Below are 27,610 nucleotides of genomic sequence, written 5' to 3'. Positions count from 1 at the left end.
TTAAATCTATAAATGCATTTTTGGGCTTTTAGCAGTAGCTGGTTATCTAGTTATGATTTGCGAATTTATAGATAAGTGGTAGTTCATTTTGGCAATCTACAGAAAATGTAGCGAGCGCTAAGACATTTGGTGTTTGCACTAAGTTGAACCACTAGCTCTGCCCTTTATGTAGTCACGTCGTATAAGTTAAACCACCCAGGCGTTAGTTTTATTGAAAGAGCGTCAGGTAATGGTAAATTGTTGTGTCTTTTTGAATGTTTAATAAAAGCAAATAGAATTGATACATGTTTGTACAAAACATGAATGTTTCTGGTACTTTTCATTTAAAAATCAACAAACTGTTGATATTTAGATTATTAGAATTACCTAGGTATGCTTGCATAGTATAGAACTTTACTGGGATGACCTCTTTTAGTTTTTGTATTCATAATGATCAACAAAAGATTGCAACTTTTGGTACTGAATTTGTTTGATTGGTTGTATATTATAAAGAGCAATTAACGGGAAGAAACGAAACTAAGATATTTGATTACAGTCACAAAGATATTTCAAGTGTGCGCTGTCAATACTATTTGATAGCTGATACGCATCTATTTTCAAATTCAGCTTATGCCATAAGCTTCAACTGCCTTCAGACAATGGCACCCTTAACTTATCTTAGTAACTTAAAGAATGCGCAGAGGGCAGAGCCATCTATGAAAAGGTGTCAGCTCACAATGGGATTCTCTTCTTTGTTTTATGTAAAATTTCTCCAGTTCACCACTAAATTTTGTATTTACAGAACAGATTTCAGCTTTTACGCTTTTTTCCCACATACACTTTTAATATGAACACTGTCTGTTGATTTTACACCAGAAACCATATCAAAATAGTTTTTTTCTTCTGCTATCATCATATTTTACAGTCACTATCTATAATGTCCATGTGACACAGTCATGGCCGCATCTCTGGGGTCATCTCTGAATCCATCCACCCAAGAAGCAAGTTCTGCAAAACATTCATAATCACATTAATGTCTTCAAATATGATATAAATAATGTGAATACTTGAAAATACAGACAAGAATGCAATGTTCACATCCTCAAATGCTACCTAAGTGGGTAGAAGCATTGTTTAAAGAACTTCATGAAGGGATTCAACAACCGGAAGCATTTTGTTGTAGGCAGACAACTTAGGGCTATTCCAGTAAAACATATAACCCACGGGGGGAAGAAAATTATTTAAATAGTATAAAGGCGGGTGTCTTTTTTCGCTAATTTGGACCCCAAAAGGGTAAATTTGCTTCTGTAGGGGGGTGGTATATTTTAAAAGTGCCTTCAACCTGGAGATTATATGTTTAAATGGAATAGCACTTATGGAATATGAATCCTGAACTTCTTTATGTACATTAATACTATTACTTTTCCTAACGCTTTAAGTGTAAATATCTAAGACAGAAATACCCTTTTTTTCCTTTTGCTATGAAAAATTCTGAGAAAAAGACAGTGATACTCATTGATGGAATAGGCCCTCTGACGGCTACATTTTCTGAGAAATGGAGATCAGACTAAATTTGATGTTTCTTCAAATATGATTAATAGATTTACATGAAATAAACAAACAACGTGATACAGTGTTTGTGTTATACTTGTTCATTTCCATGATTTAGTCTCTACTCTCCATTCAAAATGTGTAATTTTGAGCTTTATGATAGAAAAACTTTGAATTTCAAATAAAAATCATGCATTTCCATATTTGAAAAATGATCAAAAATGTAAGTTATAAAATTTGATTTATTTTTAGCATATACATCATAGATATACAATCATTAGCTTCAAAATGGTGACTAAAGAAAAACAAAAAATCCTTAAAAGACAGTATTAACTTTCTTATCTCTATACCCCCACCATCTAACACATTTAATCTGCCCTTACCCCCAGTAAAGAATGAAAGGTCCACAAGGTCTCTTACAAACAATGAAATCCTGTTTACTTATCTGATTTTTAAAGCATTAAAAGGGCTTTCTAAACATAATGGAACAACAATTAGTATTTGGTCTCCAATGCTGTCACAGTTATAATTTTACTAGCCTGGAAACAGATAGGCAGAAGTTAAACTTGCTGTAAAGGAGTCTGATAATAATCCTGGCTCTTGTTCAGCTGGAGATGTCAATTCCACATGGCTGGAAAACTGGCCCGGTGCACTGGATCTACATCATCCACAGTATCTGCAAGAGGAGGGTGTAAATCTGAAAAAACGCAATTTTAATCAATTTGAGAAAGTTGTTATCCATCATAAGTAGTGTGCAAGTAAGTAGATTTTAAATCATCTGAATTTAAGTATTCTAAAGGAGACAAGGTTTAGTCTGGGATATAAACTTTAATTTTGATGCAGAAACTGTAAATTTTGCTCAAAGAAGTATGGACTTATAGCAAGTGCATAGATGGCTTGTAGCTCAGGTTTATAGCTTTAATACCTGAAGTTTGTAAGGCTATAATTGAGAGCTTTGCTGTAAACTGCAGGGACTGTCCCCATGAGCCTCTTGTCTGTGAGGGGAAAGGTGGCTTAGGTGACTGGTGGTACCACTCGCAATTCTACCCAAACACAACACAGAGCACCTGAAAATGACAGAAAATGACAATGCACTTATGGAAACTATACTGGAAATACGCCTCAGTACACAGGTATTTATGAGTGTATCAAATGACACTCCCACACAAAAATTGTAAGGCGTCCAATACAGCAGTACTGTCAACAATGCCGAAACATGTATATCTGTCATCATGAGCTGTGCTCTTTCTGGTGTCAAAGACCGCAACTGAGCAATTTAATAGTAATGTCTGTTCCGAAAAAAGCAACAACAATTACTGGGCAGCCTTTGTCACCCAGTGCACACCCAGAGCATCAAGTTACTTTACAGTAGCCTCATAATGTTCTAAAAGTCACAACATGTATCAGAAAGCTGTTAAAAACTGCACAAAGCAGGCAAATATTTGAGAGGAAAGAAATCTGGTAGAAGTATAAAAAAAGAATTATGCCAAAGGCAAGCTTGATGATTTAGGCCCATATTTAATGTGTTACTCAGTTACATGGCAGAGTTAATTTAATCAAAGTAACAACATTAATTGAGTTATGGCCCCAAATTAATTCACTTACACAAACTCACACTTAATCAATCAATCATTAATCAATCAATGCACACCCACCTGGAAAGCTATGACATCCTTTGGAAGAGATGAATTTTGCTGTCCAGTAGACCGTTGGTGACCTAACTTAAATGTCCCGAACAGCAACTGCAATTAAAAAACATGTTTACAGTAAAAAATGAAGATGTCCACATGAAAACTAAGCATAGTATTGCATACAATTAAACATGTTGGCTGGGGGAAAACATTGAAATCCCCATCAGCCAAACACAATTTGCAGCGCGGGTCCTTGGCAGTCCCAAGAATCTCTTCCCATACCATAGCGGCCTTGTATGTTTGTTCACACAGCTGATCCTTACAATACATTCTCAATTTCCATGACACACCTTATTGTGAATAAAAAACAAAAAACTACCAGGAAATAAATGGAAATAATAGGATTTTTACCTAAATTATTAATATATATAAAACTAATATTAGTGTCAAACTGACTGAAATATCAGAAATGGATGAACAAGACAAGATTAAAATTTTGTTTTTTACAAAAATTGTCAACTTTTCAACAAACCTTACTATTCTTTTGCACAGAGACTTGAAAGTATGATGCAGATCCCAACAGCTGCCCCTGGCTTACTTTAAATAGTTGCCTGTGGCCTCAGTCGTCTGCTGCCCGCCTGGCACGTGTACAGTTGTCTAGGGCTTGAATGGTGCGGGAAATCTTCTCCTGTAACCGTGGTAACATCTGTCGCAGCAGATGACTGTCACTCTCACGTGCACGATCATATAAATCTGAAGGAGATGTATTATTAACATTTTTAACTCACATTTTAAGTTTATAAAACTTTGTTTACAAACAAGAGCACTAGAGTGGATCAATATTCCACTTATAAACATTTTAAGTGATATTTTCACTAATGTTATTTAATAGTAACGTTTTTTTCTTTTCTTTTTTTGCGTTTGATATGTTTGTTAACTGTTTTATTTGATGTTAATTAATATATGTTTCATTGTTTTGTGACATCACATGCATATTATATGCCATGATGAAAATAAAACTTGGAACTTGTTTTAAATTGTATGCCTTGTTTAAAACACATTTGGAATTACTAGGCTAAATACTTCAACCACTTTGTACGGTTTGATATTACAGTTGTATTAAAGGGACTGTACACTAGATTGGCACCAAAAAAAGTTTTTTTCTGTAATTAATCTCAGGACAATTATCTAATCGAATGTGTTACGCTTTGATATCATAATTGTAAAAAAAGTACCAAAATGTAAAAAAAAAATTGTGTCGGAGACCGGGTTCGAACCCGCGTCGCCAAAATTGAAGTCCAGCGTATTACTCATTGAGCTACAAAGGCTTATGTTAATAGGGTGACATAATTAAGCTATACACCTACCTCGGTAATATCATGTGATAACACCGACTAGCCAATCACGCATGAGGAATGAATTCTACCTGGTGGACATACCCAGTAATCTTTTTTAATGGAAAAATACGAAAAAACTGCTAAACTTAAATAAATTGTAAACTATGTGGTACTTCAGTTAGTAAGTTTCAATGCATTGTACACATCGATGCCAAGTTTATGTCAGTTTTCGACAAATTTTTTTTTGTGCTATTTTATCATACGTGAGACAGCCCCTTTAAACCTGTTGTGGATTTTATGACAATAATTTGTTTGGATACCGACAGATTGGACAACGAAGGTGAAAACAATTTTGAGCCTTTGGCAAATGATTTACGAAATAATCACAGATAGATTTGTTTCATTAGACTATACAATGCAATCGGCTTTATTTATAAGTCTGTACAATGTCACTTTAAACAATAAACAGGAAAATCACGTCTAGAAAAGAAGAATCCATGAATGAAAAACGTAAAAAATAAGGTAAGGTCTCAGAATGTTTTAAACCAAAATGGCGTAGCATATAAATATACTTTTTTGGTATATAACTATGTTATAGTTCATTTATTAAATACTCATTAATTAGGTGATTTCATATTGACCCAGTTATATGCACTCAGTCAGTATTTGCCTTCGCCCTTCAGACTAAGGCCAATACAGTTGACCTTGTACAAATAACTGGGCTAATATTAAATCACCTAATTAATAATATTATAGTACCATGGTGCATACATAATTAAGGAATTTTCTAGCAGAATGGACACAGGTGGTCTGATATGGACAGGAGATGTCCAATACAACTTACTTCAGGGCACTAACATCATGCACTTGTCACTTTTGATAGGTCAATCAAGGGGCATAAGTTAACAATTAATAAAAGATTGCTTAACATTTCCATATTGCCACTTGTAGGCATAACTTAACAATTAATAAAAGATTGCTAAACATGTCCATACTGCCACTTGTAGGCATAACTTAACAATTAATAAAAGATTGCTAAACATGTCCATACTGCCACTTGTAGGCATAATTAACTTAACAATTAATAAAAGATTGCTTAACATTTCCATATTGCCACTTGTAGGCATAACTTAACAATTAATAAAAGATTGCTAAACATGTCCATACTGCCACTTGTAGAGTTTTAACCAAGTTTTGGAATGGACAGGGTTCTGCAGAAATCAGTATATTGTAGCAGGCTGTTCAACATCGTGATTTTTTAACAGAAAATAATAGTAATTGTTTTTCATTGTAAGTAATATTGGGTTTTAGCCGGCAAATATGTCAAGTATGTTGGTAAGTGTCATCATATTTAAGTTTTAAACAAAACAAAATAGTTACTTGACAGTCTTAAAGCTGCACTCTCACAGATTGACTGTTTTGGCAACTATTTTATTTTTATGTCTTGGAATGAGCCAATTTTTGCGTAAATGTTTGGAAACCAGTGATATAAGACTGCTGACAAAAGAGCAGATTGCAGTTTTCATATTTTTCGTTTGAAAATTGATGTTTTTATGGCTAAAAGCGTTATGAATATATTCTTATCAGGCTTGTTCAGGAGAATCTGAATTTTGAGGAAAACATAATTCTGATTAAATAAGATTATGTGAACAAAAACATGTTTTTAACATGTTACCTACCTGGCCAGTTTCAGGTCTGTGGACTTCTGTGAGAAATGCTTGTGGAATAGTTTCTTCTCAATGCGTGACTTCACCATGGAAACAGACTGCTCTAAATTCCGAGCATCATTGACAGACTTCTGACACTGGACGAAACTGATGAAATGTTCCTTGTTCCTCTCCTGAATATGTACATTGCGAAACATTGTTTAATAGATTCTTGACTTGTGAATAACCTGTAGAAACTCAAAGTGGGCAATTCCTTAATACAGAATTGAAATTACACAATGCTGTTATAAAATCTTGAAAACATGCAGAGAACAAGATTCATGTTCAAAAAAGGCTAAAATTCATTTTAGGGCTGACAGGCTACACCCCAAGAACCCCTTAACACCCAATGAGGGAGGACCCCAACACTCCCACATACTTTAAGGGATATACTCTCCTACTTAAAAATATTTCTACAACCCTGATTGTGTATCTAGAAACAGAATAAAATGATTTAAAGTTTCATGCGAATATCTTGGTTATTAAGTTTTGAACATGTGATATTTTTGCATGACCTTTTCCAACTATATAGGGGCGTTACTTTACAAAAATTAAAGGAAGAGTTATGGGACTTGCTGTACATGTGTCTAGTATTTCCTGCAAAATATGTGCCATGTTTCATTTGAATATCTTGAACATTTTTGAAGTTATAGCAAAAGTAAAAAAAAATCACAACAATGCCAACGACACCAAGGTCATGACAATAACTTGACTTTTTGTTTATCAAAACACAGATAACTTATAATGATAAAAATAGAAACTAAAAATGTGTCCATAGGACACGGATGCCCCCACTTCGATTTTTTGTCACAGAAAATAAGCCATAATGATTATTCAGGATAATCTGCACAAGGGCAAATCCTTTTCAAAAATTAGATCGGATAAGATATTTTTTAAGTATTGTTGGGAAATAAAGGGCCCTAACTCCTAAATGATTAAAGCGATTTCCATGGCTATCGAACTTGATCAAGGTATTATGGTCACAAACATGTGTTAAAAGTTTGGTGAGGATTGGACAAACAGTTTTCAAGAATTAGATCGGAAACAATCTTCGGGACGTATTTTTCAAGTCTTTTTTTGCAAATAAAGGGCCGTAACTCCTAAATGACAAAAGCGATTTCCATGGCTATCGAACTTGATCAAGATATTATGGTCACAATCATGTATGTAAAGTTTGGTGAGGATTGGACACATACTTTTCAAGAATTAGATTGGAAACATATATTTTTGAAGTATTTTTGGCAAAAAAGGGCCGTAACTCCTAAATGACTAAAGCGATTTCCATGACTATCGAACTTGATCAAGATATTATGGTAACAAACATGTGTTTAAAGTTTGGTGAGGATTGGACAAACGGATTTCAAGAATTAGATCGGAAACAATCTTCGGGACGTACGTACGTACAGACAGACAGACGTACGTACGGACAAGGGCAACCCTATATGCCGCCACTTTGTGGGGGCATAATAATGATAGCAGGTTATAAATTCTACAGTCAAAGGGAAGTCACTGAGATTTGCATGAGTTTTGAACATGTGATATTTTTGCATGACCTTTTCCAACTATATAGGGGCGTTACTTTACAAAAATTAAAGGAAGAGTTATGGGACTTGCTGTACATGTGTCTAGTATTTCCTGCAAAATATGTGCCATGTTTCATTTGAATATCTTGAACATTTTTGAAGTTATAGCAAAAGTAAAAAAAAATCACAACAATGCCAACGACACCAAGGTCATGACAATAACTTGACTTTTTGTTTATCAAAACACAGATAACTTATAATGATAAAAATAGAAACTAAAAATGTGTCCATAGGACACGGATGCCCCCACTTCGATTTTTTGTCACAGAAAATAAGCCATAATGATTATTCAGGATAATCTGCACAAGGGCAAATCCTTTTCAAAAATTAGATCGGATAAGATATTTTTTAAGTATTGTTGGGAAATAAAGGGCCCTAACTCCTAAATGATTAAAGCGATTTCCATGGCTATCGAACTTGATCAAGGTATTATGGTCACAAACATGTGTTAAAAGTTTGGTGAGGATTGGACAAACAGTTTTCAAGAATTAGATCGGAAACAATCTTCGGGACGTATTTTTCAAGTCTTTTTTTGCAAATAAAGGGCCGTAACTCCTAAATGACAAAAGCGATTTCCATGGCTATCGAACTTGATCAAGATATTATGGTCACAATCATGTATGTAAAGTTTGGTGAGGATTGGACACATACTTTTCAAGAATTAGATTGGAAACATATATTTTTGAAGTATTTTTGGCAAAAAAGGGCCGTAACTCCTAAATGACTAAAGCGATTTCCATGACTATCGAACTTGATCAAGATATTATGGTCACAAACATGTGTTTAAAGTTTGGTGAGGATTGGACAAACGGATTTCAAGAATTAGATCGGAAACAATCTTCGGGACGTACGTACGTACAGACAGACAGACGTACGTACGGACAAGGGCAACCCTATATGCCGCCACTTTGTGGGGGCATAATAATGATAGCAGCTTATAAATTCTACAGTCAAAGGGAAGTCACTGAGATTTGCATTTTTACCATTTCTCATGATATATTTGCCTCCCTTAAATGTTGAAATTCTCACTAAATTATCTTTTTTTAACTCGCCTGTTATAACTATTTCAACACAATGTTGATATCATATGGTTATTTCTATTTTAAATATTAAAAAAAACAATGAGTTGGTTTATTTCACATAATTAAAGCCTGTCTCACACAGAACACACGGCTTATACGGTTGGCCACCCGTGTCAACCGTACATACAACCGAACCAACCGTGGCCTTATCCGAGTTACACTTGGGCCATTCGAGTGTATCCATGAAAGCCGTGTATGATTTTTAAAACTTTTAAAAAACAGGCACGGGTGCCATGTCCGTGTATGATCGTATTAGCGATCGTACAAGACCGTGAGAGACCGTGTGAGACCGTAGGAGACCGTATATACAACCGCACATGAAGTCCACTCCACGAGTAAGCTCAACCGTGTCACTATCGTATATAAATCGTATGGAATCGTGTGAAACCGTTCCCAAGTCCTACATCCAACACCCGGATTAACACTCGAATGTCACACGATCACCGTACGATTCACACGAGTGTACACACGGTTTTATACGATCGCCATACGACCAATACGGTTTCATACGATCGCCATACGACCAATACGGTTCAAGTACGAATTATACATGGTCAAGTACGACCAGACACGGTCTCTACGTCTGTACAAAGCTTGTGTATGATCATACAGCACTCGAACACAACAGAAAACACAACTACCTGCTGCCACCTTGAAACAACAGAGTACTTGCTACATAATGCCTCCAAAGAAGAAGAAGGTCCCCAAAAGAATCCCCACCATGGAAGATTCTACCAGCGAGAATACAAAAAGGGCCACAAAGGCCCTCCGACCACTTCTCCTTCTGTTGGCTTGTTCTTGTCTCCCCTCACGCCTTCTGGCCAAAATAATCTCAATGTCTATCAGTCTTATCATGATTTCTAATTCCCTTATTCTGTCATCTGCCATTTTTATAACTTCTCTGTTGAAAGTTCGAAAATTTATGAAGCCAAGCCATTAAAACGAGTCAATTTATATCAAAACATACTCGAACAAAAGTTGGTGGGACCGTATGTAAACCCTGTAAATGTCCAGTTAATCGAGAAAAAGTCGTGTTTAATCGTACTAGGCCGTAACAGACCGTACTAGACCGTACTTGCAACCGTACAACAATCATATGAAAATTGTTTGCAAATCGTGTTCAAACCATGACAAACCTTGCTTGACCGAGTATATCCGTGCTTTGTTCGTACATACTCGTGCTACATTCGAGTCTAAATCGTACTAACTCATGCCCAGGCACGGTTGGAGCTCAATACTCGTACCAGTCAACCCGTGTATAACCGAGTATACCGTATTGGAACCGTGTGCCCAACCGTGTTCTGTGTGAGACAGGCTTAAATTGCCAACTTATTTTGTCTTCAGATTATGAAGTAGTAGTTATACTTCCTCTTTATTTCCTGGATGGGCCTCAAATCTGTGCATATGCACTATGACATAAACAACGAATATGCCCATTTAAATGTTGATGGTAAAAACTTCAGAGCCTTTAAAGGAAGTTTGGGTCGGAGTATTTCTCCCTAAAAATGGGCTAAAACTACCAAAAATTAGTCCTTGTAAATGCAAAACTTCCATAACTAGGATAAACTGCTACTAAAAAGCAGTATTAGATCTAGTCGGGGGGGGGGGAATATATGATTTTGAGTACATTAATTTGGAATGGTTTTCTTGCAAAATACTCATATGATACACAGCATGTGGAAAATAGTGGGTTTTTTTAGAGTTGATGGACTTAATCTTCACACAGAGATAATCTTCCAAAATTGACGGCAAGATAACATTTAGTTTCAAATTTTAAATAGTTCTGCAGGTATATATCTTTGTTAAGATAAAAAACTACACCCCTGATCTTGGTGAAAATGTGTCTGCATCAGTAAATGAACTCAGGTCTGTATTGATAAGCAATAACAAATAAAATATCAGTATTGTGCAAACTCTTATTTATTGGTTGAATAACTATGCTTTGTTCAAAATTACAAACTTTACCATAATTAGAACAAATGTTGTTTGTTAATGTGAAGTCAGGTCACTAACCTTGTACATTAATGTAAGAATTCATGTAGGAATGCAAAAATCCTTGGAAGTGTTTGTAGCTTTAATATATTTCTGATTGATACCTGCAAAAACTGATGTAGACTCTTGTACAAGGACGGCTGTCTGGCCAGATCCCTGACTTCACCACCATCATACTTGAACCTGTAAACACAATATTACAGTTACCAATGTTAGATGACAACTGATGTACACTCTTGTACAAGGATGGCTGTCTGGCCAGATCCCTCACTTCACCACCATCATACTTGAACCTGTAAACACAATATTACAGTTACCAATGTTAGATGACAACTGATGTACACTCTTGTACAAGGATGGCTGTCTGGCCAGATCCATGACTTCTCCACCATCATACTTGAACCTGTAAACACAATATTACAGTTACCAATGTTAGATGACAACTGATGTACACTCTTGTACAAGGACAGCTGTCTGGTCAGATCCCTCACTTCTCCACCATCATACTTGAACCTGTAAACACAATATAACAGTTACCAATGTTAGATGACAACTGATCAACACTCTTGTACAAGGGTGGCTGTCTGGCCAGATCCCTGACTTCTCCACCATCATACTTGAACCTGTAAACACAATATAACAGTTACCAATGTTAGATGACAACTGATGTACACTCTTGAACAAGGACGGCTGTCTGGGCTGATCCCTGACTTCACCACCATCATACTTGTACCTGTAAACACAATATTACAGTTACCAATGTTAGATGACAACTGATGTACACTCTTGTGCAAGGATGGCTGTCTGGCCAGATCCCTGACTTCACCACCATCATACTTGAACCTGTAAACACAATATTACAGTTACCAATGTTAGATGACAACTGATGTACACTCTTGTGCAAGGATGGCTGTCTGGCCAGATCCCTGACTTCACCACCATCATACTTGTACCTGTAAACACAATATTACAGTTACCAATGTTAGATGACAACTGATGTACACTCTTGTGCAAGGATGGCTGTCTGGCAAGATCCCTGACTTCACCACCATCATACTTGAACCTGTAAACACAATATTACAGTTACCAATGTTAGATGACAACTGATGTACACTCTTGTGCAAGGATGGCTGTCTGGCCAGATCCCTCACTTCACCACCATCATACTTGAACCTGTAAACACAATATAACCGTTACAAGATGTTAGATGACATCTGATGTACACTCTTGTACAAGGACAGCTGTCTGGCCAGATCCCTGACTTCTCCACCATCATACTTGAACCTGTAAACACAATATTACAGTTACCAATGTTAGATGACAACTGATGTACACTCTTGTACAAGGACGGCTGTCTGGCCAGATCCCTCACTTCACCACCATCATACTTGAACCTGTAAACACAATATTACAGTTACCAATGTTAGATGACAACTGATGTACACTCTTGTACAAGGACAGCTGTCTGGCCAGATCCCTGACTTCTCCTCCATCATACTTGAACCTGTAAACACAATATTACAGTTACCAATGTTAGATGACAACTGATGTACACTCTTGTACAAGGACGGCTGTCTGGCAGGATCCCTCACTTCACCACCATCATACTTGAACCTGTAAACACAATATAACCGTTACAAGATGTTAGATGACATCTGATGTACACTCTTGTACAAGGACAGCTGTCTGGCCAGATCCCTCACTTCACCACCATCATACTTGAACCTGTAAACACAATATTACAGTTACCAATGTTAGATGACAACTGATGTACACTCTTGTACAAGGATGGCTGTCTGGCCAGATCTCTGACTTCTCCACCATCATACTTGAACCTGTAAACACAATATTACAGTTACCAATGTTAGATGACAACTGATGTACACTCTTGTACATGGACAGCTGTCTGGCCAGATCCCTGACTTCTCCACCATCATGCTTGAACCTGTAAACACAATATTACAGTTACCAATGTTAGATGACAACTGATGTACACTCTTGTACAAGGAGAGCTGTCTGGCCAGATCCCTCACTTCTCCACCATCATACTTGAACCTGTAAACACAATATTACAGTTACCAATGTTAGATGACAACTGATGTACACTCTTGTACAAGGAGAGCTGTCTGGCCAGATCCCTGACTTCTCCACCATCATACTTGAACCTGTAAACACAATATTACAGTTACCAATGTTAGATGACAACTGATGTACACTCTTGTACAAGGAGAGCTGTCTGGCCAGATCCCTCACTTCTCCACCATCATACTTGAACCTGTAAACACAATATTACAGTTACCAATGTTAGATGACAACTGATGTACACTCTTGTACAAGGAGAGCTGTCTGGCCAGATCCCTGACTTCTCCACCATCATACTTGAACCTGTAAACACAATATTACAGTTACCAATGTTAGATGACAACTGATGTACACTCTTGTACAAGGAGAGCTGTCTGGCCAGATCCCTCACTTCTCCACCATCATGCTTGAACCTGTAAACACAATATTACAGTTACCAATGTTAGATGACAACTGATGTACACTCTTGTACAAGGATGGCTGTCTGGCAGGATCCCTCACTTCACCACCATCATACTTGTACCTGTAAATACAATATTACAGTTACCAATGTTAGATGACAACTGATGTACACTCTTGTACAAGGACGGCTGTCTGGCAAGATCCCTGACTTCACCACCATCATACTTGAACCTGTAAACACAATATTACAGTTACCAATGTTAGATGACAACTGATGTACACTCTTGTACATGGATGGCTGTCTGGCCAGATCCCTGACTTCTCCACCATCATACTTGAACCTGTAAACATGACAATTGATGTACACTCTTATACATGGACTGCTGTGTGTACAGCAGGTATGTCCAATAAACACTCTTCTCTTGTGGAGATGGCATAGCAAATAACAAACGCAGTCAAACAAGACTTCTTGTAACGTATCACATTCTGTAAGCAGTCCCAATTAGCTCGATATTCTCGAGGCTCAAAGTATTATAGCCGGTCCCTAGAATATCAAACCATCAAGTTTCAACTGTATATAAGAGCGCCAACTGTCACAACATACGCCCATACTAATTTTAGGAAGTTTCATGATACATGGTTGTACATTAAGCCAAATTTGGAAAGTGAAGTTTAGACAGTTTTTGCCAAATCAAGGGTCATAACTTTTGAGTGACTGAGGATGGTTATCAGACCTGACCAGGATATTCTGCCATTACACATTCTGCTCCAATTTGGTGATGATTGGAAAAAGGCTTCTAAAGTAATTGTTTGGAAACGACCATTTTAGGTCATTTTCTATAATTAAAGGGCAATAACTCTTCAATGACTGAAGCAATACAGCGGGTTATCAACCTTGTCCATGGTATTATGCCTGTTCACTTTCTGACCAAATCTGGTGATGGTTGGACAATGAATTCTAAAAGTATTGATCGGACAAAATCAATTTTAGGTAATTTCTATAATTAAAGGGCAATAACTCTTCAGTGACTCAAGCAATATGGCTGGTAATAAAACATGTTCATGATATTATGCCCGTACACATTTTGACTCAATTTGGTGCTGATTGGACAAAGGCTTCTAAAGTTATTGATGGGACAAGATCAATTTTAGATAATTTCTATAATTAAAGGGGGATTACTCTTGAGTGACTAGAGTGACATGGCTGGTTATCAAACTTGTCCAAGATTTTATGACCATACACATTCTGACCAAATTTGGTGATGATTGGACAAAGTCTTCTTTAGTTATTGAGAGGTCAACATATTGGCCACCGCTCGACATATGCCACAGGTAAAACTATAATACATTCTGTGCTATGAACAGCTGTATAAAAAGTTCTTAACAAGGCATATGCTACGTAATGTGTACACTACACCAAGCTTTGGACATAAAAATCAGAAAATAGTCATAGTTGCATTCTACCTTTAAAGCTAAAAAGTTCCTAACATCTTATCTTTCTCACTAATGAAGGTGACATAAAATAAATATTACCATAACTTTAACTTTTTTCAATATCAGTCTTCGTCATAACTGGGTTGCCAGAAGCCCGGGACAAGTAAATACTGTTTCGGGCAAGTCAATGTTCCCAGGTGGTTGCCCAAATGGGCAAGTGCATTTATCGGAAATTTAGATCCCTCTGTTTTCATAATTTCTTCAGCAACAATTCATAAATCCTGATTGAACGTTATTATTATATTTAAAATTGAGTTTATTACTAGGGATGCAAACGAATGGCAAAATTGATATTCGGTAATTCTTTCGATCGAATATTCGATTACCGAAATACGTATTTTAAAAGATGTAGTAAACTACTATAATTATTCGCTATAGAAATAGCTGGGGCATTTTAACCCTACTTTGTCTTAGACAGTACGCGCGGCAGACCCTGATTTCCCCAAGTTAGCCTTTGAAATTCTCCATTTTCAGGAAGAAAAAAGCAATACATTATAAACAAAAATCGAATAATTCAATTCCGCTGCCTTTTGTAAACAATGTGAATTTAGATGGATTCCTAGTCAAACAGAGTTTTGCCCCAATGGAGGTTCTTTCCGTAGGATGATCAGCCTCGTTCTGAGATTGACCTCTAAATTGACTAAATATAGATATGGAAACCCCAATCCAACTCGGTTCTAGTAAAATAAGTTAAACAAAAACATAAGTGTATATATCCTAAAATCCATTTAAAAGCACGAAAATTGTATCGAAACATGGAAACAGTTAAAAGCACATATGTATGTAACAATATTATTGTAGCACATGGCATTCATATCATCACTTCGATTTGCGCTATGTTGTACAGTAGTTGCAGCCAAGACAACACATTGGTGTTAAAGCCGATCCCTAGCTAGTTGTTGTAAAAGTAGGGGGACTTTTTATAGTACCCGGCGATTTGTCCCTTAATGACAAATGAAGCATGTCTAGTCATCACATTCACACCTCTGGCATAAGGGGCCGATCGTTGTAAAACCAAACAAACGAACTTTATAAACAACATCAATGTTGTAGGCAAAATGTGTTTTATTCTCTTTATATTTTGAACTTTTTTTGAATATTCGAATACCGATTTTGACATTCGAATACCAAACATTTGATCGAATATTCGTTTGCATCCCTATTTATTACCTTTGCACATTAATTGGTTGTTTTGGGCAAGTAAAACTGTTTTTGGGCAAGTGGTTTTCTTCAATTACTTGCCCGAAAGGACAAGTGCTGAATTTTTTTTAGCGCAAAGACTGCAATATGAACAGTTTATTATAGACCGTTTGTGGATGATTTTATAAAACGAAATGAAGAACTTTTCTAAAAAAATTTTAGAAACACAAGAAATTACTTCTAGAAGTATAATGATAATAGATGCTTGCGGTAGGAATTAAGTACTTCAGTATGTTTCTGTATTATTACACCACTATAGAAAGATAGATTTCAAAATTGTATATATGTATTATTTAAACTGAATGAAAAATTGTGGCATAACTGATTTAAATTGGAACGAAAGTTGTAAACATCGAAACAAAAATTGTTAAACACTGAAATGTTTGTTTCTATTGTTTTTGTTTTTTAAAAACATACTTTAACACAAAGCTTTCATTTATGTTGACATCTTTGCTATCTGATGCAGTAGCCTTTAGGATCCAATGCCAGGTACTTCTGCCCTCACTGTTCTATAAAGGAATAAAAACATGTAGCATGCAAAAATGACTCTTTGAATGTTCTTTTCTACAAACATACATAATTTTATTCCCCCCCCCCCCCCGACATCACCCTCATGCTTGACAAAGAAGGTGCCAAACCGATTATCTGCATGAGTTATGTTTTACTATCTAATATACATATTGGACGACCCCTCCAAATATGGTACAACTTCATAGTGGTAAGACTTTGTGTTGTTATGAAATCTCTTGTAATTTGCAGGACTTACTCTGTAGACGTAACAAGCTGTGTCACCCATTGCCAAATTGCAGCGTCTGGCCCTTTACACAACCTGAAAAGCAGAACAAAAATGTAAAGCATACTTTTGAAATCAGCCCATTTATTTTCAAAGCAACCATATTATTTTTACAAAACAATCCAAAAAACACAGGTACGTCAATACTCTTACTCATTTTGATGTCGAAACAATCCATACTATCATAACATCTTTTCAAAACGCATGTGAAAATGTCCTTATTCTTTATTCGTTGATACCAGTCACAAAACACGATTGTTCCGCCTTTTGCTGTATTTTAAGTGAATAACAGCGTGGGCTATTTTTTTTTAAGTATTTTGCACTTCATTATGTAAGATACAGAAAATACAAAAACTGTACCATATTCAAGGAAGCAAATTTGAGTTTGATTATGCAAGGTGTAAAGAAAAAGCTTCCATCAGTAAAGGGAATACAAAACTTAAGAGAATCACCAAAACTGTGATAAGGCCATCATAAGAATTAATCAAGCATAATGCTTGTACAAATTGTGGACTCTATTATACCAGGATGGGTGGCAGTTGGAGGGGGGAGTATGTTCATTCTATTTAAGGGTGATATGGTTATTATCTTTTTAATATAATATTATATGAACATCTACTAAATAGACATTGAGTGCTAACTAGACATTAAATATAAGGGTTTGTTCAAGAAAATCTTTATTTTGTTAACTGAAATTACACTACAGAAATTATCACCAACATCTTAGCAGCAAAAGGAACATACACTTTTAACTTCTACGGATATAGAGTGTTGCTGAATGGGACGACTGTAAGTTGAAGTGCATTTCTTGTGTAGTCCATTCTTGTAACTGCCTCGGTTAAGCTTGCTTTCTCTGTTCATCTTGGTTCTGAAAGCAATTATAAATTATTAAATACTAATATATTACGTGCAATGTATAATGCTTTACTACAAATTTGTAATATAACATACAAAAAAAGTTAAAATTGCTATTTAAAATTGAAAGAATCTTTTTGTGTCAATTGCAGGGCCAAAATCAAACCTTTTATCTTACTTGCTGAGAAGCAGTTTCCGACAGTTTTTATACGTTTTTATTGAATTATTTATATGTGTTTAAATACCTACTAAAATTGTTCACATTTTAGATAACTACAGCTCAAGCTGCTATTGTCGATATATTTTTCACACGTGTGACGTCACATATATATAGTGTATCTAATAGGGGCGCAAAGAGGGTACTTACACTGTTCTGATTAGCTTGTGATGAGAAGCAGTTTCCGACAAATCGAATGCGGGGCAGATTTAAGGTTTTTTGTGTGTTTTTATCATCTGTTTATTAAATATACTAAATATAAGGCTGTAATAAGAGAATTTTTTTTTTTTCAGCATTTACGAAAAAATTTAACCATTAAATTTATGACAGTCAATTCATACTCGAAATCAGGCAGACAATGATTTTTATATTCATTTCTGATAGAAACTTGTGTATGAAAACATTTAAGTGGATCTGGTTGCAAACCAAGCATGACACCAGTGTTTACAAAAATGTACCGAATGATCATCGCTTGTATATTAAGTCAATTTAGGAAAACCTTGTAGCTATTCATAGATATGCAAATTAAGTTCACACGCATGCGCATTACGCTGCCGGTGGTGATCCCCCACGTGCAAGTTTGTGTACAAAATGAAAAATACACATTAAACATTAAATAATATTGAAAGTTACTTACGTGTCTCGGTATGAATTTCAACTTTTGATTGCCTAGTTACCATATAGTTGAATTACAGTACCTTCTTTATGAACATCTAAAGAAAGTACGCGAAAAAGCAATTTGTCGGAAACTGCTTTCCGTCGGAAACTGCTTCTCTACCAGTAGGCTTCAAATTGTAAAACATATAAACTTTTTGGCATTAGAAATAGAGATAAATAATGGCTAATAACAGCTGAACAAAGCCCTGATGTGTTACAAACAATAAATGTTCATATACACCTACAAATAAATTATATCAAATATAAAATGGTTAAACACAGTTCTCACTGTTTACTTAAGTAGCATGCCCTGCCTCATTGACTTCTTTTCGCTCATTATACCCCTAAGTTTGTGTGAGAGTCAGAATTACAAAAAGCGACAATTTTAGTCATGGAAGCCTTAACAACAATATACCAAGTGAATGAAACTAACATGAACACTACACATCCTGAAATTACATAAGGGCGTTCAATAAACTTTACATAAAAAGTTATTTGCAGCTAGGATCTGATGTTTACCTTGTCTAATATCATAAATATAAGAGGGCACTTTGAGATTAGCAGTCCCCCAATAAAAATAAATGGGTTACATAAATCTATACAGACAGAACACAGACAGCACCTATTCCTACCCAGTTTGATTACGAACAGGTTATTTATGAGAACTGGGTTGCACTGGAATCTACTCGAATTCCATTCAAAATAAACTCACTAGATATATTTTCCAAAAGGCTTGAAGGGCTATTATTAACTATGCAATCATTATGACAGACAACTTTGGTGTAGCCACAAAAATGCAGGTTAGAGACTAAGAGAAACTTTGATAACATTTGGACATTCAACTGTTCAATGATTCATTAGTTTGCACGTAGTCAAGTAGTCTAAAATAATAGATGTGTTATACAGGATTATTCCAATCTCTAACGTCTAAACGGGTTTGTGCAAAAATCGGGTGTTTTGAAAAATATTAAAATTGTATTAAGCTATGATATTTATGGTTTTAAGGTTTATATTCATATTTTTCCATGTAAGTGAGAAGTTATTTTAAACAAAACAAGCATTTAATGCATTAAAACACATTATTTACCTTTCAAATAAAACGAAAGTTGACTGACACAGACAACAATTATGCCAAGCGGAACAACTCGACCCAATCGTAATAACTCAGCCACCTCCGACAAGCTTCGAGATAGACCTCGTAAATAAATGTACAAGCGTAACAACTCGGCCATGGCCGAAATGTTCTGATTGTTTTAAAACTGTGCCCTGAAGCCTTGCAGGTGCCCTTCATGAATATATTGATATGTTTTGACAGCAAGAAATGAAAAAAAAACACTTCAAACTCATAATTATTCGTAGGATATGACATTTTTATGTATGGAACTGATATAAAATAACGTAATCTGGTAATATTTCTTCTTTTTATGATATTTTTTAGATGCTAAATGCTTAAACCCGGAATCCCGATCGGAATAACTACCACTTTTGATACTAAACAATTTTTATGTGAAGGATTTGCCATATCAAAAATCGCAAAAAAAATCCGTAATTTGCGTAAATGTACAATTATTAGGACTAGTAGTCAAGCTGCCAAAACAAAACAAAATCGTCAAAATAATGCAGCAGTTTGCATGAACTACCTTAGGTATAACACACGAGCTGCACACAAGAAAGTAAGATTCAAAGGATAAGTTCAATCCTGAATTATTTTTGTGTTCGCCGATGTTGCACGAATGAAGTTGTCAACAAGGTTTCCTTGTTATTCTATGGCATGATAATGTCGCTGACAGGTACCACTCAATTTACTGACAAGCCGGATGATGTTGAAAAGAAATGATAAGAGCGGAATAACGGAAACGGCTCAACAATAAGGAAAGGTGAATTACTGATTTTGTCCGAATTTGCCGCCGGTTTTTTTTCAATTTTATTTAACCCAACGAAAAATCAACCTCAAGCCCGTTAACAAAAAAAATGTAATGTCTAGTATTCGGTTATATCCGGAACCCAAATCTCTCTGGCGGGGTTACCGTTCTTTACAGTTTTCCGACTTTTTGAAAAAAACAAACTCATTTATATAGAGACTGCAAGCCCTTTGGTTGTATGTCTGGTTAATAAGGTCCTTTTATCACTCATGGAATATACATCAGACGCGCAGCGTGCTGAACTCATTAACCAATGAAAAATTGAAAAATATGCAAAAATATTAAAACTTATCGCTAAAAGCATACATAGGATCCAATGACAACATAACTGGGAACCTGGGCATCGAGGTAGCTGAGGCAAAACCTTTGTAAATTGGTTACTTTAAGTAAGCTGGAAAAGCCCACAATGGTGGCAGCGAATGTCGAAAAGAACGGTTGTAATTTGCGTCCACTCGGAAGCTTTGTGACTCAGCTGTTCGGCCTTGGTCACATTTCATGTTAGCTTGCTTTTCAAGATTCAATGCAATAAAGCTCAAGATAATATATCTCTTATAAAGCTCTAGACGATATAATATGTCTGCGAGGATTTCTCAAATGAATTCCTTGACCAATATAATTGCAATTCGTAATTTTTGGGGGCATTTTCCGAGTTTTGCGATATCCGGTAAAGACAAATTTGTTTTCAAATGGGCCGCTATTTGGTTTCATCGTTCTTATTTTTCACCTTAGTGGCTTGGAGTTTTGCTATTTGTATACAAAATGGGTCTAAATCCATAGTAAGAAGTACTGTTGTCAGGTAAATCGGGTTACGGAATGGTTAAACAAAGCCTGAAGTTAATGTCTCCGGCCGAATTTGCACCAAAATCTGTCCATAGTTGAAGCGACCCTCATGTCACTGCTGTTGTTACTCGGTTACGTGATAATAGGTACCAAACATCAATAAGATCCATTCCAGAATCCATAATATTTTATTAGGAGGGGAATTGGGGTGCAATAAGTTTTGAGTTCACTCGTTATGCTGAGTGTTATGGTTGGACAGTTGAAGTGGAGTGTGTTAAGTCTAAAGTCCACTCGTTATGCTGAATATTCTGATAAGACAGATAAAGAATGTTTGTGTGCTCTCTGCTGTTGCCTTTCAGGCAAAGCAGCTGATTATTACGTTATGAAAACCAATTTCGTACTCCCAATTTGTGAGGAACGTTTTGGTATTGCTGAGCTAGCAGAAATTGAGTTATGACCCTTGGCTCTTCTTGCCTGCAAAGTTCATGAATTCCCAAATTACCAGGAGGGTTTGTCAGAGTATTCTGGATAAAGAAGCTGGGCTTATGACTTGCATGGATGAGTCTGGACTCCGGTTACACTCACATAGATAGTGCAAAGGTTGCCACGATGGGGTAGAAAAGTTACCCGGTCGAAGATGTTAATATTGTGCAGAGATTCGGGAAGTGGACAACATTGTACTGTCAAAAGCCCGGTATGTACAGTTTGTAACTAACAATGGTCAGGACTGTTCGGGAGGTTTTCGGGACCTGGGTAAGGCCTTCCACTGGGATACACGTAGAAATGTATTCAATTGCCTGTGTAACAGTGTGAGTAAGGGTATAACCAGGTTTCACTGTATGTTCAGTAAACGATTAGTTCTAGGCGATATCAAACGGGTAAATGAAGCCCGCGAACCCAGTAGACATGAAAGACATGGCGAGGTGATAGACGATTATCTATAGCCATAAGAGAGTTATGCTCATAAAATGAGTTCTGAAGCTCAGTAGAAACTAAACCAGAATAATGTTTTCTAGTAGTGTAAGATTAGCTTTAAGGTAGCACTGTCCAAAACCTTAAAGTAGTTCCAATTTAAACTTCTGTGTAGCGATGTCAGTTGTCCTACTAGCAGACTGTATTGTCTTACAATGCAGTCACAGCATTGCTGCACTGTAAAATGGTTACCCATCTTCTTTCTATGCTGGAGTCCCAACAAGTCTCTCAACTTTGTGAGATATGCTGTCTAACACATAGGGAGAAAGAGTGGGTGCTGCCCTCGCTGCCGGTGGCCGTTGCTCGTCACTGTCATCTTACAGGACTTTGTGTTACCAATATGGTAGTTGTGTGGGTCTCAAAGAATGCCAAGACTGAGGCAATGAACGTATGGATGCTTGCTGGAGACGGACTCTCCATTTTTCAGTCGTTGGTTTCTCAAGTGGCCAGAGTCCCGTTTCAATAAAGATTGTAAGGCTTAACATCGTAAAACTTCGCTTTTGGCGTAATTTGCGTTTCTATGGAACTATCTTTTTGGCATTTATCGCATAGATTCTGCTTGTTACTCTACGGGTTTACGGCAAAGATGTCTTATCATAACGGGGTCAATGACATGTTTATATGCTTATTTTTTCTTTCACTTGTAATTCGGTTTTAAAAGCTCACCAGTATCAACAATTAACAGTGTATTTTTATCCAGATTGGTTACATGTGTTTCTTTTATGTATAATAAATGTGTATCTTGCTATAGTTTCTCTCCTTGTATAAGCTTGGTTTTAATACAATTAATTTAACCATGTTTGCTTGCATGATTGTAGTGCTTAATGCATTTGAACTGGTGTTTTTGCTTTTCATTGCTAGTATGTCATATGCAAGTACCACACATATTATGCACATATTATGCAAATAGTGTCATTCGCTCACAGCTGATGTCTATGTTTAGGAACTTTCATTGTTTTATTGATTTTATTTCAGAAATCAAGTCAAAGGTCTATTTTTATGTCTTATAAAGGTTCAATATTTCGAAAGCACAATCTATATGTGTCATTTTTAAAATGTGTAGGTGTTCTGAGAGGTGTTCTTTCTTTCCGAAATAATATTTTATCAGATTTGGGTGCATAAGGCAATTGTAGTTTAACGCAAACAATTTAACAATATAAGAAATACTTTCATGTACCCCAATGTTTGACAGTATCAAATCAACACTGCATTTTGCCTTTTGGTGATTTATTTCATTCAAAGAACCATATTTGCGTGTGTGTATCAATGACATAAATTTAAGCCCGTATGAATCCCAATTTTAATAAAACCTTTTTTTTTTTTGGAAGCCTGAGCAAAACTTGAAAAGTCCTTGAGTTAAGTCTTCGAGCTTATCTAATTTCGGAAAAGTCCAGTGCATAGAAACTATAACTGTGGGTGTAGTATTGTATTTAGTAATTGCCCTTTCTGTATTTTCATATTTTCTTTTGTACGCCTTACTCGAACAATCTTTGAGGTATTGACTCCAAACTTCATATGCAAATAGATCTCATTCAGGAGAAGTGCAGTACACAGAAAACTTATCGCTGGCTGCAGGTTGTTTTAGTTATTGCTCGTTGTTAATTTTGAAGTCTTTGTGGTATTTACTTCAAACTTCATATACTGATATATCCCATTGAGCAGAAGTGCAGTGCTAAGGAACCACAACTCTGGCTGTAGTATTTGTTTTGTTATTGTGCTTTGTGACTATACATACTTTTTCCGAAGCATAACTAGAAAAGTCTTTGAGGAATTGACTTCATATACCATAGACAGATATATATCACTGAGGAGAAGTGCAGTGCATAAGAACAAGTACTCTTGCGGCAGTACTATTTTAGTTATTTTCCTGTTAATATTCATACTTTTTTGTCCGGAGCATAATTTGAAACGTCATTGAGGTATTGACTACAACTATATATATTGAGAAGAAGCACAGTCCACAGGAACCATTGCTTTAACTGCAAATTTCTTTTTTTTATTGCCCTTTGTTAAATTTCATGCATATTCTTTATCCTGTACATAACTTGAAAGTTTTTTAAGGTTTAAACTTTAAACTTCATATAAGGATATATCCAATTGAGGAAAAGTGCAGCACACAGGAACCATTACTCTGACTGCAAGACTTTTAGAGTAATCGCGCTTTAATGAATGTTCATTGGTATCCTTTGTTGTAAGGCTAATTTGAAACTGTAGTTAATTCGGGGGATATGGCTCTTGTTTAATGATTAATTCCTTACAAAAAATATCAAGTTTTATCTCGTGTCTTAACATAACTAATCTCTCAGTCCTTTGAATTCAATAGTGAACATGTGAGGAGTCGTTTTATCTTTAAAACCTACATATTTGGAGCCGTTTCGGTTCAGTCGGAATGCCTCAGCATATGAAGTCACATTAATCCAATAATTTACTGAGGTTTGGCATTCGGAAAAAAACACAAGCAAATATAGTACTGTAATTTAAGTGTTAATAACGGTTTGCTATGTTTATTCCCAGCGTTAGTGCAACTATGTTTTTTTTATGTTCTATGAAACACTTATTATCATACAGTTTTAAATATTTTATTTCTTGGTTGATACGATATTTTAGAGATACGAACCCTCTGCGATTACCCGTCCATTATCATCCAGACAGCGAGGAGTAGAAGGAGGCGATGGAGGGGAAGTAAAACGAAACAGGCCGTACAGTAGATCGAATGCTGGACAGAAAACGGAATTGAGATCATAAAAAATCGCCCAAAATCGGCGTTATTGGGCGGCGTTATTTTAACAGTTAACAATTAGTGTTTACAGTTTCCGCTTCCCTAGTAACATGTTTCATCCTGTGTTATATTTTGGAAAAAAAATAATAATTATAGATTGAACAATAATTGTTTGGTATCTTCTCAATGTCCCTCCTTCAGTTCATGGACATAATTCTTAATAACACCTTTCTAGAATCATTGGCACCAGTTCCGGAATGTATGTGATTCCTCCCGGAAATGTCTCATATTGTTCTAAGCGTTGTAAAATTAAAGCGGGACGACCAACAATTCTTTTAACATCATTTGCACCAATTATTTGAAGTCTGCAAGTGTTCCTGAAAGTGTCATAGACAGTTCTAAACGATATGCAATTGAACCGGGATCAAAGACTCAATATCATTGGTGTAGCAGACCGTGTTTAACGACGTAAAATTGAGCCCGGGTGCATTACAAATTGCAATTTACGTTATCGGCACCGTTTCCTGAAAGTCTGCGAATCATTTCTCAAAAATGTAGACTATTGGTGCTCAATGGTGCCGCTTCATTCTCCGGACAAAATGGCAGAGTTTCCGGTCACAATGACGAAATTTCGTTTTGGGCGCCTTTTTAAGCGGACTGTTTTGGCGGGAAACCAAAACCACAAGAAGGGAAATACAGCTAACAAACACCATACAACTAATGTGATAGCTAACAACCTGATGCAATATTAATACTTATATCATTATGCCTTCTTTTGATATAAATTTTGTTGGTCCTTATTCGTGTAAATTTATCTTTTTCATTATACTTTCTATGAACGCCATAGCTCAAAGTTGTTAAACGGACATAATTATTTTTATCTTTAGGAGAGATACCATGCTTGAGCATGCATCTTCATGGTGGTGTGAACAATTATAACGAGATGTTCAGGTGCGGAAATGAAAAGCGACTGTAAGACTTAGTGTGGCCTTGACCTTGAAGAAATAAAGATTGAGGAAACATGTGCTCTTTACGTTTGACCGATGTGAACATTTATAACGAATTATTCTGCGATCATTTGATCGGTAAATAAGTTCTGGTGCGCACTCAAAAATGGCCATTGACCCTTTAAGTCATGATGTGTGACATTGACCTTGAAGTTACCGGGCCGATACGTGCACTTTAAATGCCATTTCCGTGTGGTGAATATTTGGCCATGATAATTCTTAATCCTTTCAGCGGTTACAAGAGGAATCATTAGTGGACGGACGGACATCTGGGAAAATAGTAACTATCTGCAAAGCATAGGCTCACTGGTCTATGGGACATGAATACAATCATATTTTCAGATCGACGTAGTTCGAGTTTTGTCCCGTTCATTAATCACGCTGGATGTGTGTACATTATCAATCATATATCAGGAAGGAAACCTGTAACAGGGGACCATGACCAAATAGCTGTGATCGATTCTCTTGTTTATTGATTCAAATTGAAATGACTTGGTGCATTGTAAACGCCAATGAAAACCTATTCTCCAGTACTAAATAAATTTGTAACAAATCGTATAACTGTGGACGTGTTTGACAAAACTATCATTTTTTATTTTCATCAACACGTTTGAACTAACCCCTAATTTAAAATTTGAGTTAAGTTCTGCTCACGTGAATAATTAGGTGGTTTAAAATGTTTCCTTCCTGATTGAAAGTGCTACTTAGTTGACAGGTCATATTATACGTCCTGTTTGTGAGAGCTTCCTTAAATTTAAGATGCTAATCACTCGAAAACATACAAATACAAGGATGTAACTTGAATCAACTCTTAGATGATATGTTTCCTGATATAATTATTAACCACGCATATTTTACGGGAAGACTTTCAGTTAGTCTATGTTATAAATATAAAGCAGGCACATTGCATCAGGAAGAGTTTCAATTACTTTTATAAGAACAGAATCATCAGGAGCACATTTGTTTACGTGTTTTGTGTACTTATTTTTTCGTGTTTTTTTTCATGTTCATAACAGAGATTGTTTTAAATACAGATCTGGAAGCATAATGATTACACCGTAAAACTGCGTTTTCCCAATTGTTATACAGTTTTGGATGTTTGGTTTCGTAAATAGATAAATATATATACATATATACACTCTTACTGTTCTTTGTTTAACTGTATATATATATTTCGACAAACGCAACATCTTCGAAAACCGTCTGATAATAATGTAACAACTTTTGTGATTGGTCAAATGGCGTTTTGTCGATGTAAAATGCTTTTGACGTCTACAAAACAAGTGAAATCATTGAATCCGCCGCTGTTCAAACAGCCGAATAAATGCTTCTTTCAGTTATATTTGAAATGTTATTTTCAGCGTTATAGTTGAAATATGAAAGAGTAAATTTGTAAATAAATAATGTCAGTGCACAATGAACTGACCAAATGCTTTTATAAACCGATGAACCACAATACCAAAACAATCAATCCATAAAAAAATTGCTTTTTGCATTGTTGGGATATTTGCTTCTAATGGTATGTTTTGGTGGAACATAACCTGTGAGGGCGGGAAAATTGAATTACGTAATTTTAAAGATCAAACAGCTTTCTGCACTACATAAGTTATAGGATAACTAAGTTTCATGTCTATTTATAGCTTTACATA

The 27,610-nt window shown here is 35.9% G+C and overlaps 2 long non-coding RNA genes across 3 annotated transcripts; one reads left to right on the top strand and one right to left on the bottom strand.

The window, feature by feature from the left end:
• Positions 1-2,075: 2,075 nt before the first annotated feature.
• LOC128234059 (uncharacterized) lies at positions 2,076-11,017 on the bottom strand. 2 transcript variants are annotated; one of them, XR_008260858.1, is made up of 6 exons: positions 10,966-11,017; positions 6,178-6,338; positions 3,694-3,914; positions 3,186-3,272; positions 2,456-2,597; positions 2,076-2,227 (listed from the first exon to the last, which is right to left on the bottom strand). It is a non-coding gene; the product is annotated as an uncharacterized LOC128234059 (long non-coding RNA). The 2 variants fall into 2 exon arrangements; XR_008260859.1 differs by having other exon boundaries at positions 3,760-3,914.
• A 6,169-nt stretch (positions 11,018-17,186) lies between these two features.
• Positions 17,187-27,239, top strand: LOC128234058 (uncharacterized). Its single transcript, XR_008260857.1, has 3 exons — positions 17,187-17,383; positions 17,539-17,621; positions 24,843-27,239. It is a non-coding gene; the product is annotated as an uncharacterized LOC128234058 (long non-coding RNA).
• The last annotated feature ends 371 nt before the right edge of the window (positions 27,240-27,610 follow it).

The sequence above is a fragment of the Mya arenaria genome, chromosome 5 (assembly GCF_026914265.1).
Source record: "Mya arenaria isolate MELC-2E11 chromosome 5, ASM2691426v1".
Lineage (NCBI taxonomy): Eukaryota > Metazoa > Mollusca > Bivalvia > Myida > Myidae > Mya > Mya arenaria.
The sequence above is the reverse complement of the archived record's forward strand: the minus strand, read 5'-3'. Positions and strand labels throughout refer to the sequence as shown.